The sequence below is a fragment of the Eulemur rufifrons genome, chromosome 6 (genome assembly GCF_041146395.1).
Source record: "Eulemur rufifrons isolate Redbay chromosome 6, OSU_ERuf_1, whole genome shotgun sequence".
In the NCBI taxonomy this organism is placed as follows: domain Eukaryota; kingdom Metazoa; phylum Chordata; class Mammalia; order Primates; family Lemuridae; genus Eulemur; species Eulemur rufifrons.
In genome coordinates, this window is record NC_090988.1 from 57,917,197 (window position 1) to 57,929,576 (window position 12,380).

At 38.2% G+C, this 12,380-nt stretch overlaps 1 pseudogene; it reads right to left on the bottom strand.

Annotated features, from left to right (window-relative positions):
- Positions 1-8,411: 8,411 nt before the first annotated feature.
- On the bottom strand, positions 8,412-9,334 carry LOC138384177 (olfactory receptor 2D3-like; annotated as a pseudogene).
- Positions 9,335-12,380: the final 3,046 nt, after the last annotated feature.

Below are 12,380 nucleotides of genomic sequence, written 5' to 3' on the forward strand. Positions count from 1 at the left end.
GTGCAAGGTGTCTTTATTATAGAATGTCTTTTTTTCCTTTGAGTAAATACCCAGTAGTAGGATTCCTGGATCAAATGGTAGTTCTACTTTGAGTTCTTTGAGGTATCTCCATACTACTTTCCATAGAGGTTGTACTAGTTTGCAGTCCCACCAGCAGTGTTCCTAGCTCTCTGTACCCACACCAACATTTGTTGTTTCGAGACTTGTGCATAAAAGCCATTCTCAATGGAGTTAGTGATATCTCATTGTTTTAAATGTGAAAAAAGAAGGTAAAATGGTAAAGTAATAATGCAATAAATGATAAATATTATAAGAGAAAAAGTACAAACACAAATTGACAATTCATAATAAATTTCAATCTCAGTATAATTTAAACAAATGCAAATTAAAATTAGATGCCTTTTTTGCTCATCAGATTGACAGGATATTTTAAAATTTATAATATTCAATGGTAATGATGTTCTTGTCTTACTGGTAATAAAAATTATTAAAATTTACATGAGGGTAAATTGTCAACATATAGAAAATGTACTAAAATGTGCAATATACTTTGGTAAAGTAAATACAATCATAATATTTTGTAATAAAAATATTTTGTCAAAAACTATGAGCAAAATGAATCTGTGAAGATATTTATTATATTAACTATAATTATAATGCTTTGAAAAAAGACAAATATCCTTAAATAAATACAAAATTATTCCATTAAATAAGAAATAAAATACTATGCAGCCACTTAAAAAGTCAAATATTTTATGACATCAAAAATATTTGCAGGCTGGGCACGGTGGCTCACGCCTGTAATCCTAGCACTCTGGGAGGCCAAGGCGGATGGATTGTTTGAGCTCAGGAGTTTGAGACCAGCCTGAGCAAGAGCGAGACCCCATCTCTACTAAAAATAGAAAGAAATTATATAGACAGCTAAAAAAATATATATAGGAAAATTAGCCGGGCATGGTGGCGCATGCCTGTAGTCCTAGCTACTCGGGAGGCTGAGGCAGGAGGATTGCTTGAGCCCAGGAGTTTGAGGTTGCTGTGAACTAGGCTGACAACACGGCACTCTAGCCCAGGCAACAGAGTCAGACTCTGTCTCAAAAAAAAAAAAAAAAAAAAAAAAATGCAAAATATTCAACATAAAAAAGTGGGTTATAAAAATATTTTACTCTATAATTCTCATTTTAAATGTTGTCTCTTCAAGGTGTGCATGTGCGTGTTTTTCTTAGTGATGGGACTACAAGTGATTTTCTCTTTTCATCTTTTTATAATTTTATAGTCTCCAAATGCTCTATACAAAAACATATTGTTTGTAATCAGAAAATAAATAATTTTTCACTAGATCCTTTATAATCTGAACCCTTGTTACTTCTTCACCCTCACGTCTTCCTTCTTTCTATCCTCCAACTTTATATTCTGGAATTTATAAAGATCCTTTCCTAAAGCTGCTATTCACAGAGAGGCTCTGCATTAGGCCCTTTGTGGCATTATCTTAATCTTCAGAATGATCTTATTTTGTGTCCATTTTATGTAGATAATGAAACTGAGCCTTAAGGAGATAAAGTAAAATTTTTAAGGTTTAATAGCTGGATTGGACCCCAGGTCCCCAGATCCAAGTCCCATGCTCTTAATTACTATACTTACTGCCTCTTTCCGAAAACCTAATCATGTTGAAATGCAAATTAAAACTACAATAAGATATCATCTCACCCCAGTTAAAATGGCTTTTATCAAAAAGACAGGCAATAACAATTACTGGTGAGAATGTGGAGAAAAGGGAACCCTCATACACTGTTGGTGGGAATGTAAATTAGTACAGCTACTGTGGAGAACAGAATGGATGTTCCTCAAAAAACTAAAAATAGAACTACCATATGACCCCACAATCCCACTGCTGGGTATATACCCAAAAGAAAGGATGTCGGTATGTCAAAGAGATATGTGCACTCTCATGTTTACTGCAGCACTATTCACACCAGCCAAGACACGGACTCAGTCTAAGTGTCCATAAACTGATGAATGGATAAAGAAAACATGTAACATATACACAATGGAATATTTTGTAACCATAAAAAGAATCAAAACCCTGTGATTTGCAACAACATGGATAGAACTGGAGGACATTATGTTAAGTGAAATAAACCAGACATAGAAAAACAAATATCACATGTTCTTACTAATATGTGGGAGTTATTTGAACTCATGGAGATAGAGAGTATAATAGAATGGTGGTTACAAGAGGCTGGGAAGGATGGGCGGGGGGTGGGGGTTGGGGAGAGAAAGATGGGATAGTTAATAGGTACAAAAATACAGTTAAAAGAAATAAGATCTAGTGTTTGGTTAGACAATAGGGAGACTACAGTTAACAATAATTTATTATATATTTCAAAATAACTAAAAGAGTGGAATTAGAGTGTTCCTAACATAAATTATAAATGCTTGAGGAGATGGACACCCCAATTACCCTGATTTGATTAGCATACATTTTATGCTTGTATCAAAATATCACATGCACATGTACTCCACAAATATGTACAACTATAACGTAGCTATAATAATTCAAAATAAAAATTAAAGGTAAAGAAAAAAATAATAGTAAGGTAAAGCAGAACAAGGGTGAAATCAACCCAACTCTCATGTTACTGTATGTTAACACCAATACCAGTTGTCTTTTTAAAACATTCTTTTTTGTTGTCTTTGTTTTTCTTGATTTTCCTTTTGTTTTTTAAATTCCGTTATTAAACATTCTCAATATCTTTTACTTAAAGAGAAGAAAACAGCACAAGTCAGAAGAGCCAAGAGGTGGAAGCAACTTAAATGTTCATTAATGACTAAATAGACAAGCCAAATTTGGACGTACATACAATGGAATATTATTTGTCTTCTAAAAAGAAGGAAATCCAGTAGTATATACTACAACAAGAATGAATCTTGAGGACAATACGCTAAGTGAAATAAACTCATCGTAAAACATAAAATACTGTATGATTCCACTTATCTGAGGTATTTAGAGTAGTCAAACTCATAGAAACAGAAAGCAAAATGGCAGTTTGCAGCAACTAGTGCCAGGGGAAATAGGAGAGTTGTAAAATGGGTATAGAGTTTCAGTTTTGCAAGATGAAAAAGTTCTAGAGATCTGTTACACAACAATGGGAATATAGGTGTATAACTGTGTATGCTTAGAATGAGTAAAGATGATACATTTTGTCTTTTTACTACAATTTTTTTTTAAATGGTTTTTTTTCCTTTGGAAAAAAAAGAGAAAAATCACAACCTCCCTTGATCCTATTACTCCTCCTTTCTATTACCTAATTTTTGTTTATGTTTTTATACTAAATTTATCAAATACATGTTTAGCACTTGCTGCTTCTACTTTGTATCATAATCTTGACCCCTCAAATCCTTTCAATCTATTTTTATTTCCATGATTCCATTGTGACCATGATTTTATCAAAGCAAAGGTCTTTTCCCATTCCATATCCTCATCAGTCTTTACAGTATTTGGTATAATTTAACCATAAACAGTCCTCAAAACCTCCCCTTTCTGTGATTGTAGGACACTGTATCTTACTGCTTTTCTTCTAGTACTCTACTACAACTTAATCATTTTCTCTAAACTCCACCCCCAAGTTGATAATTCTGTTATTTCTTATGATTGTCTACATCTTATGTAGAAAAACAAAAAAATGCAAATATACTGCTAGAAAATTGTGAATCCTTATCTCAGTTTCTTTTTATTTTAAACAGCTTTATTGAGGTATAATTGACATATAAACGTAGCATATGTTTAAGGTGTATAATTTGATGCTTTGATATGTATACATTGCAAATGATCACCACAATCAAGCCAATTAACATATTCATTACCTTCACAGGGTAACCATTTCCTTTTCAACCTCTGTGATGAAAATGCTTAATTTAAGATCTACCCTTTTAGCAGATTTCAAGTATATAATACATTATAATTAACTGTTGTCACCAGGATGTACATTAGATCTCAAGAACTTACTCATATTGCATAACTGAAATTTTGTACTCTTTGATCAGTATCTCTCCATTTCCCCCTTCCCCCAACTTTATAACATTCTTTTAATTCTCTTCCAATTTTTTGAGGGGTCCACCTTCTGTCAATATACACAGTGTAAATTTTTACCTTTTCCCTCACCTTTTATCCAGATCTTTCACCAAAAATACTTTATAGTTCCCCTAAGCTTCATATTGTTTCCATGGGAACATTCTGGTTTCTTTGACTTTACACTTTGATTGTCTAGAGTCAGCTTTAATGTAACTACTTTCTAAAGTTCTTTACTCAGTCTTCAAGGCAGAGCTGAACTTTATCTTCACAATATCCAGAAAAATATTTGTACATACTTCCTTTCATGCAGTTGTTGCATTGTCTTTTAATTATTTGTTTACATATTTGTCTCTCTGGGCAGAGTTGCTGCTTCAAGGTAGTGTAACATACATCATTTATTTCTATCATCTGTATTTCAATATGACTTGACACATAGCAGGGGTTTAATAAAAGTTAGTTGAATGAGTGAATAAATAGACTCATGCCTAGATTCCCACACCAACACATTCACTCCCTTAAGAGAAGCACGGGTGAGCAGAGGGGGCTATGTTGGCTGTCGAGACCTTGAGCTATGACCTGGGGGTGGGAAGATCTTGACTTAGAAACTCTGAGCATTGATCACCAGGTTATGAACTCACTGTCAGCCATATTGACATGAAGAAGGGTGGGTTTAGTGTGACAGGGAACTAAGGACAGGGAAGAGGGCTCTATGACTACACATGTAAACTAGCATATTCACACAACCTTGTGTGGCTATCCAGGGGGTTCTGACCACAAGGAGCTTCTGTCTGTGTCTCTATGGCAGGAGGCTCAGGTTCTATCCTGGTCCTGCCTGCTCCCAATGCCCACACCTGATGGCTAAGAAGGATGAGGACAGAAGCCCAGAAGGGGGTGCACTGAGACAGTAAGAGGCAGAGGAGAATATGGTAGATTTGCTTTTAGTGCAAAAGGAGCAGGAGTGGGTGTCCACAGCCTTTGCAGTCACCATGGAATCCTTGATCAAAAGCTTAACCCTCCCCAGATGAGCTTCAGAAGAGGATTCATGAGGATATTACTCAGGGGAAGCTACAAAAAAGAGGAACACATATTCTTTCTAGAAGCCAGATAGAAAAGAGAGAAGACGAAGAGAGTGAAAGGCAAAGCCCTTCCCCGCTCCCCCGCCATGAACAGAATCAAGGTTTCATACTCCTTGAAAGGATTAATTTCTCCTCAGCATCCTACCTACTCTCACCTGGAGTGCTGGCAGGAGATAAGAACAGGACACAGTGCAGTGATGAAGAAATAAGGTGTGGTTTCTGCAGGCTGCTGCTAATCCATATCCTAATAGGCAAACTCCTCTGCAGTTTACCAAAGATGCTGAGGTTGGGACAACATCTGGGCTGTGCATCTTCTTCTATCCCGACTAAGGAGCACCATTGTATTAAAGGACACAATGCCAAATTCACCTAGGAATAACCCTGGAGGGTTTTCCTAAAGGAAGTCTTCAAACCTCAGGTCCTAAGAGCTGTTATAATCAGGGTATTCCCTGGAGCAATAAGTGCTGCTAACTTTTTTAACCTTTCTACAATAAGAGATACCCAGAGGCATTTTTTATTGTAATCTTAAACTGAAATACCTGAATCTCATCTGACGTGGGGTACTACACTAATGTTTCTCAAACCACCCTATGGACCTCTGGGATCTCAAAGTTCTTTGTCATAATTGAAAAAGAAAGATCTTCATAATGATGATAATGTAAAAGGCAGCTGACACAGGTGTATTCTGCATCATCAGGATGATGCCCACCAAACTAAGAACTACCAGGGAATATCAGAACACTTGTACTCAAAATGCTCTAATTGTCTCCCACTAATAGGTGAGAAACACACTAGGGGTACATGGTGCAGTCCAAGATGTCATGACTATTTAAATGAAAGCTTTATTGTAGTTATTGAAATACAGAAGAATGGTGTTAGAACTAAGTCAGTATATAACACAGGGCCACATAAATAAGTCCAAAGGAGAATTCCTGATTTCCCCACCAAACTCCCCCCTTTTGAGTCTTGCCCAGCATCCACAGCACTGCTCAGGCCAAAGACTCAGCAAGGACATTTCTTTCCCCTCTTTTCTCAACTTGCACATTCTATCTCTTCACATCTTACCATCTCCTCTGCCTCTCCATTGCTACAATCCTAGTTCAGCCCGTCACCTCTTGTGTGCCTTCCTGCCATAGAGATCAGTCTTACTGATTGCTTTTCTTGCTTCGATGCTTGTCCTCTACAATCCATTACAACACTCAAAGCAACCTTTCAAAACATAATATCAGGTTGGCTTTGTATTGAACATGAAATAAAATCAATCACTTTTGCAAGACTTTCAAGTCTGCAATGGTTTAAATTATGTCACCTATAAAAAATATGTCCACCTTGAAACTCTGAATGTGATCATCTTTGGAATAAAGATCTTTGTAAGTGTAATTAAGTAATATCTTGAGATGAGAGCATTATGGATTAGGGAGGGCCCTACAACCAATGTCTGGTGTTTTTATAAGAATAGAGGAAAGAAAGGTGATGAAGCAAGATGGCCAAATAGAAACCTACAGAAATCATCCCTTGGCATGAACACCAAATTCAATAACTATACATGCAAGCAAGCACCTTCAGAAAAACTGAAAATCAGGTGCGTGATCATGGTACTTGGTTTTAAAATTACATCAAAGAAAGAGGCACTGATGAGGGCAGAAAAGATAGTGTTGCATTGCCTATGCCACTCTTCCCCCATCCCCTGGCAGTGCCATGTCAGCACGCTGAGTGGAGAGAGAATCTGTGCCTGGCGGAGGGAGGGTGAAGTGACTGCTGAACTTAGCACTGAAACTCAGTGCCATCCTGTCACAGGGGAACACAGCACAGGACAGAATTCTGCTGCATCCATGGAGGGAATATTTAGACCAGCACAGCCAGAAGGAAATCCTCTACCCTGAAACCTGAGTGCACACTAGCCCCACCAGTGGCTGACAAAAAGGGGCCTAGGGCCTGGAATAAATTTGTAAAACAATTGGGACACAAAGAATGCAGTCCTTGGGCAATCAGGGGTTGCAATTGGTAGTATTCCTACATACCAATGAAATGTTGGCCCATTCCACCCTATACCTAGAGTTAGACTTTTAGTTAAGGGTGGGGAGCAGGACAATAGTGGGTTTTCTTCTCATGGAGAGGCAGTGCACATGCTGAACACCAGTGAAAAGCTACAGATATGTCACTGATGGTGCTTCTGCCTTAACAGAAGTTTACGGCAGTAGACAGAAAAGACGAAAGGGGCCAACTCAGCCCACAGAGAAAACTCGAGGATGGCTTCTCAACTGTCAGTCATTTTTTTCCACTTCCCACAGAGGAAAACTTAACGGATACTGGCAAAATCAGACCTGCAGAGGAGAGGAGAGCATGTCTGAGGGGAGCGGCTGTGGAGTATTGACGTCACAGGGGTTTCTGACATGATAGTTCTTTTTATTTTATTTTATTTTTTTCTTAAAGAGATGGGATCTTCTTCTGTTGCACGAACAGGAGTGCAGTGGTGTGATCATAGCTCACAGCAGCCTCAAACTCCTGGGGTCAAGCGACCCTTCCACCTTTGCCTCCTTAGTAGGTGAGAGTACCAGGGTGCCCCACCACACCTGGCTGATGACATGACAGTACTAAGGTAAGAAGTTTGCTTCTCAAGTCCAATTTCCTCATGCCAGTAATTATCCTTGGAAGGGGGCAGTGTGTGAGATACCAAAGATGTTTGCTGGAGTGTGAGAGCCTACATCTTGCTGTTTAGGCCAAGGGCTCCCCCACGTGTGGTAAAATTGGCTATAGCAGTAGTGTGGAACTACAAGGAATGTTTGTGGTATCAGAGGTTCATGGGGAAAAAAAATTATTGACATCTTCTCACTGGAAATTGGGGAATCTGCTAGGATTTCAAGATCCATGGATAGATATGGATGATGTTGGCATGAGATAAGTGTAGCAAGCTGCTGTGGAGTTTAGAACCAAAAGGAAATATCATGTCCCTGGTGGAAAATGGATTAGTGCACTAATGGCAGTATAAATAAAGACATTGCTTATTATTAAAAATATTCTTTGGTATACCACTATTAAGCTGTTATAAGTCAAGCAGGCTGCAACCACAGAGAATAAGCTTGAGCAAGACTGCGTTAGACAAACCTGAACACATTCCTGTGGGTGCAAGGGTACCTGTATGACCTTGCTGATGTCTCACACTAGAGATAGCTTGGGAAAAATGCTGTTAAAGATTTAAACCACTTTGGAGTATCTCCATCCCCCTGATTATATACCAACATAAGTATTTCTGCTTCTGAGAGGTTCTATCTTCCAAATGCTTTCCTAAATGCCCCCTTCACATCCTTGTTCCTTAGGCTATAAATGAAAGGGTTCATCATGGATGTTATGACTGAGTAGAACACTGAGATCACCTTGTCCCCCTCATTCATTTTCTTTGAATTAGGCTGCATGTAGGTAAATATTGTTGACCCATAGAAGAAGAAAACAACAATGAAATGGGAACCACAGGTAGAGATGACCTTGAGCCTCCCCTTCCCTGACTGTATTTGAATCACAGTGGAGATGATATTGCAGTAAGAGAAAAGGATAAGAGAGACAGGACCTAGGAGGATTACCACACCCATTGCAAAGATGGCCATTTCTGTGCTGTAGGTGTCTGCAGAAGCCAGCTTCAGGAGGGCAGGAGGCTCACAAAAATAATGATTAATTATATTATGTCCCCGGTAAGGAAGAAATAAAGTGAATGTGGTATCTACTAAAGACACAAATGCTCCACTGGCCCAGGACCCTATGACTAGCTGAATACAAATGCTCTGGGTCATGAGGGTGGAATAGCGCAGGGGCTTGCAGACAGCCACATAGCGGTCATAGGCCATCGCTGCTAGAAGTGAGCTCTCTGTACACCCCATTATTAGGAAAAAAGCCATCTGAATAAAGCACCTAGTAAAAGAAATGGTCTTTCTCATGACCAGCAAATGAAATAGCAATTGGGGAACAATAGTTGTCGAGAAGCAGAGATCAGTAAATGACAGATTTTTAAGTAAGAAGTACATTGGTGTGTGAAGTCGAGCGTCAACATGAATTAGGAGTATGATGAGCAGATTCCCAAGCACAGTCAGCAGATAGATAATGAGAAATATCACAAACAGAGGTTATGGGTCTGATGATCTGAAGAAAGGCCCAGCAAGATAAATTCAGTCACATATGTTTGGTTTTCTCTGCCCATTGATGTTTACTCCTGCCTACGGATTGGCATAAATAGAGCAAATAAATGTTGACTATGTTGAAGCACCAAATAAGAAAATGAAGGTCTCATTGGAAGAACAAATGTATTTGATTTAAAAATTTTTTGTAAACATCTAAGATACTTGATTTTATAATTTTTCCATCCCTATATTCCCACTGAAGCAGTTTGGTTGGTAGGTACAAAAAATCAGGAATATGACTTCATGGTGATTCTTGCTGGCAGAGTGTTATCAACCAAAGAGCCATTGTTCAAAAATTGTGTGGATAATGTCAAAAAGTCTTCACAGAACATTACATGTTATTTGTCTGAAATAAAGAAAAAGGATATAAATATATTATATGGATTTGAAAAAATATAAAGAATTCTCCCTTTAGTAGAAAGTCCAGGTTGTCTTTTATTTTCTAGTTTACTTGCCACACAGCCAATTTTCACTTTAATTTCATCAAATAGCAGAGGCCAATAGTCAACTTTTCTATTTTGTTTCCAGTGGATTTACTATCAGTCTTCCAAGCCATAAAGGGAATTTTTAAGAGGCAATTTTCAATCATGTTATAATCTATGGTCCTGGTACTTCCCTAAATTCTTTATAGGGCAGAGAAACAAACCTTGATGGTGATGGCAGTGCTCAAGAGTAAGGCATAAAGGGACCTCATTGTCACAGATCCAAGACAGTGAAGAAGTGGCCAGACAGACAGCACCACACACTGTGGTAGGCAGGGCTCTTCATGGAGACCAAATGTAGGCACAACAGCTGTCTGCATAGTTACAATGTCTAACCCGGCATAACAGCGTTTGACCTCATTCATGCTGCAATTTGATTTAGAATATCCAATCAGTTAAATGAGTGCATCAGTAGGAAATTGGGCACTGGTCCCACACTCTGAAGCCAGCCAGGAAACACTATTCAAATGAGTGGATTAATAAAATGTGATATATGTATACCGTGGAGTACTACTCAGCCATAAAAAATGGTGAACTACTTACTGTATTATCCTGGTTGGAGCTGGAGCTCATTCTTCTAAGTGAAGTATCACAAGAATGGGAAAACAAACAACCACATGTACTCACCATTAAATTGGTACTAATTGATCAACTCTAATGTGCACATATGGGAACTAACATTCATAGGGTATCGGGCAGGTGGGGAGGGTAGGAGGGAATGGGTAAATTCATACCTAATGGATGCGATGTTCACTATCTGTGGGGTGGGCATGCTTGTAGCTCTGACTTGGGCAGTGCAAAGGCAATTTATGTAACCAAAGCGTTTGTACCCCTGTAATACTCTGGAAAAAAAAAAAGTCTATACTTTGCTATACATCAGCAACAAACAAGGAATAAGACGGCTGGACCCAATATAATGGGTAAATAAATCCGAAAGAGTTAGGGAAAGTAGTATGGGAAGGGTCATGGGCAAATGGCTGGGACTCACAGCTGCAGTCTGATAACCCTGGGAAGGATTGAAGTACTAGGCATAGAACTACCCCTTAGAATGAAGGCTGTGTCAGAGAAGAAATTCAGTCCCTGTGGCAGGATCATCTTTTCTTTTCTTTTCTTTTCTTTTCTTTTCTTTTCTTTTCTTTTCTTTTCTTTTCTTCTTAACTAATCAAAAGCAAGCTAGAATAGGCAGGACCATCTTGAGATAGGGAAAAATCAAAGACTGCAAACAAGTAAGAGTTTGTTTTCACACATAAGTCCCCATGTCTAGGTGTCAGTATAGGAGAAATGTAAACAGAACCATTGTGGCTGACCCCTGCCTCATGAGCTGCCACGTATGACTTGATTTCAAGACCGATGGGTGACAGTGAAGTTTCTATTCATGAATATCTACCCAGATTGTATCTGAATTGGGTCTAGCCTAAATCTACAGGAGGCTCCACTGGCTTTCAGGGACCAGGGAGGCATAGTCAGAAAACACATTGAGGGACTGGCAAAATCAAATGTGAAAAATCTTTCTTTTAGCTTTAGTATAAAGAGATGACACGAGAGTATCAGGGCTAAAGTCTGTGACATCAACAGCCAAAATAATTTCCTGCTTAAGTTAGTGCTTTGGAAACTGATTTATAACACATTCACAAGTAACGAGATAGAATTAGTGGGTTACCACTGGTATTTATTAAAATTGAAGAAGAAAAGAAAATACTATCTCTTGTGATAATATAAGCATAGTTATAAGAAAATATTGGTTTCAATTTTATTTGTGTGTGTAAGTGTGTGCTGGGTTACAATGTAAACTGTGTTCCTTATGAAAGGTTATTACCATGACCTTTAAAAATATTAATACTACTACTATAAGTCAAATTTTCTTAAGGACATCAATAAAATAATCCATTACTGACCTAATTTCCAATAATTTTTGATAAGTGCATTTTTTAAATCTTTTATTATGATAAATTTTTATGCAATGAAATGTGTATATTTCATGTGTAGAATCTGGTAAGTTTTGATATATGTGTGCATGATTATTTGTTTACCAGTGTGTCTCCCTGCCATGGTTCTAAGTTTCTTCAGAGTGGTAACCCTATTTCACTCTATATGTCTGAATCTCCAGGCATGTAGTACATTTTCAAGAAATTTTCACTGACTGAGTTAATAAATAAATAGCTGAAGGCATTCAGGAATGAATGGACTCCTTCTCCTACACAGGCACTGTCACACACTTGCACTACTCATTCTATCTAAAGCACAGTATAAAAGTTGGAAGGCACAGCTGATGCTGGCCACGCTAGGTGATCTCTTTCAAATGGGGACATCCTGTGACAAGGAGAAACAAAAGGTATGATTACCTGGGCTACTTGTGTAGAAGAGAGGGCATCATTAGTAGCTGTTCTTCTTTTAGTAGAAGTAGGAACAGAACCTCAATTTGCAATCCTTGTCTTTCTCACTCTTACCCCTGGAGAGAGTGTATCAATACCTCTGAAGACTATAATACTGGTGCTTATAGCACACACACACTCAACATTAGTACTCACCGAACTTTGGCTTCTTCCTACTCCCCAGATAATGGGTTGCCAGATGCAGGATGCTC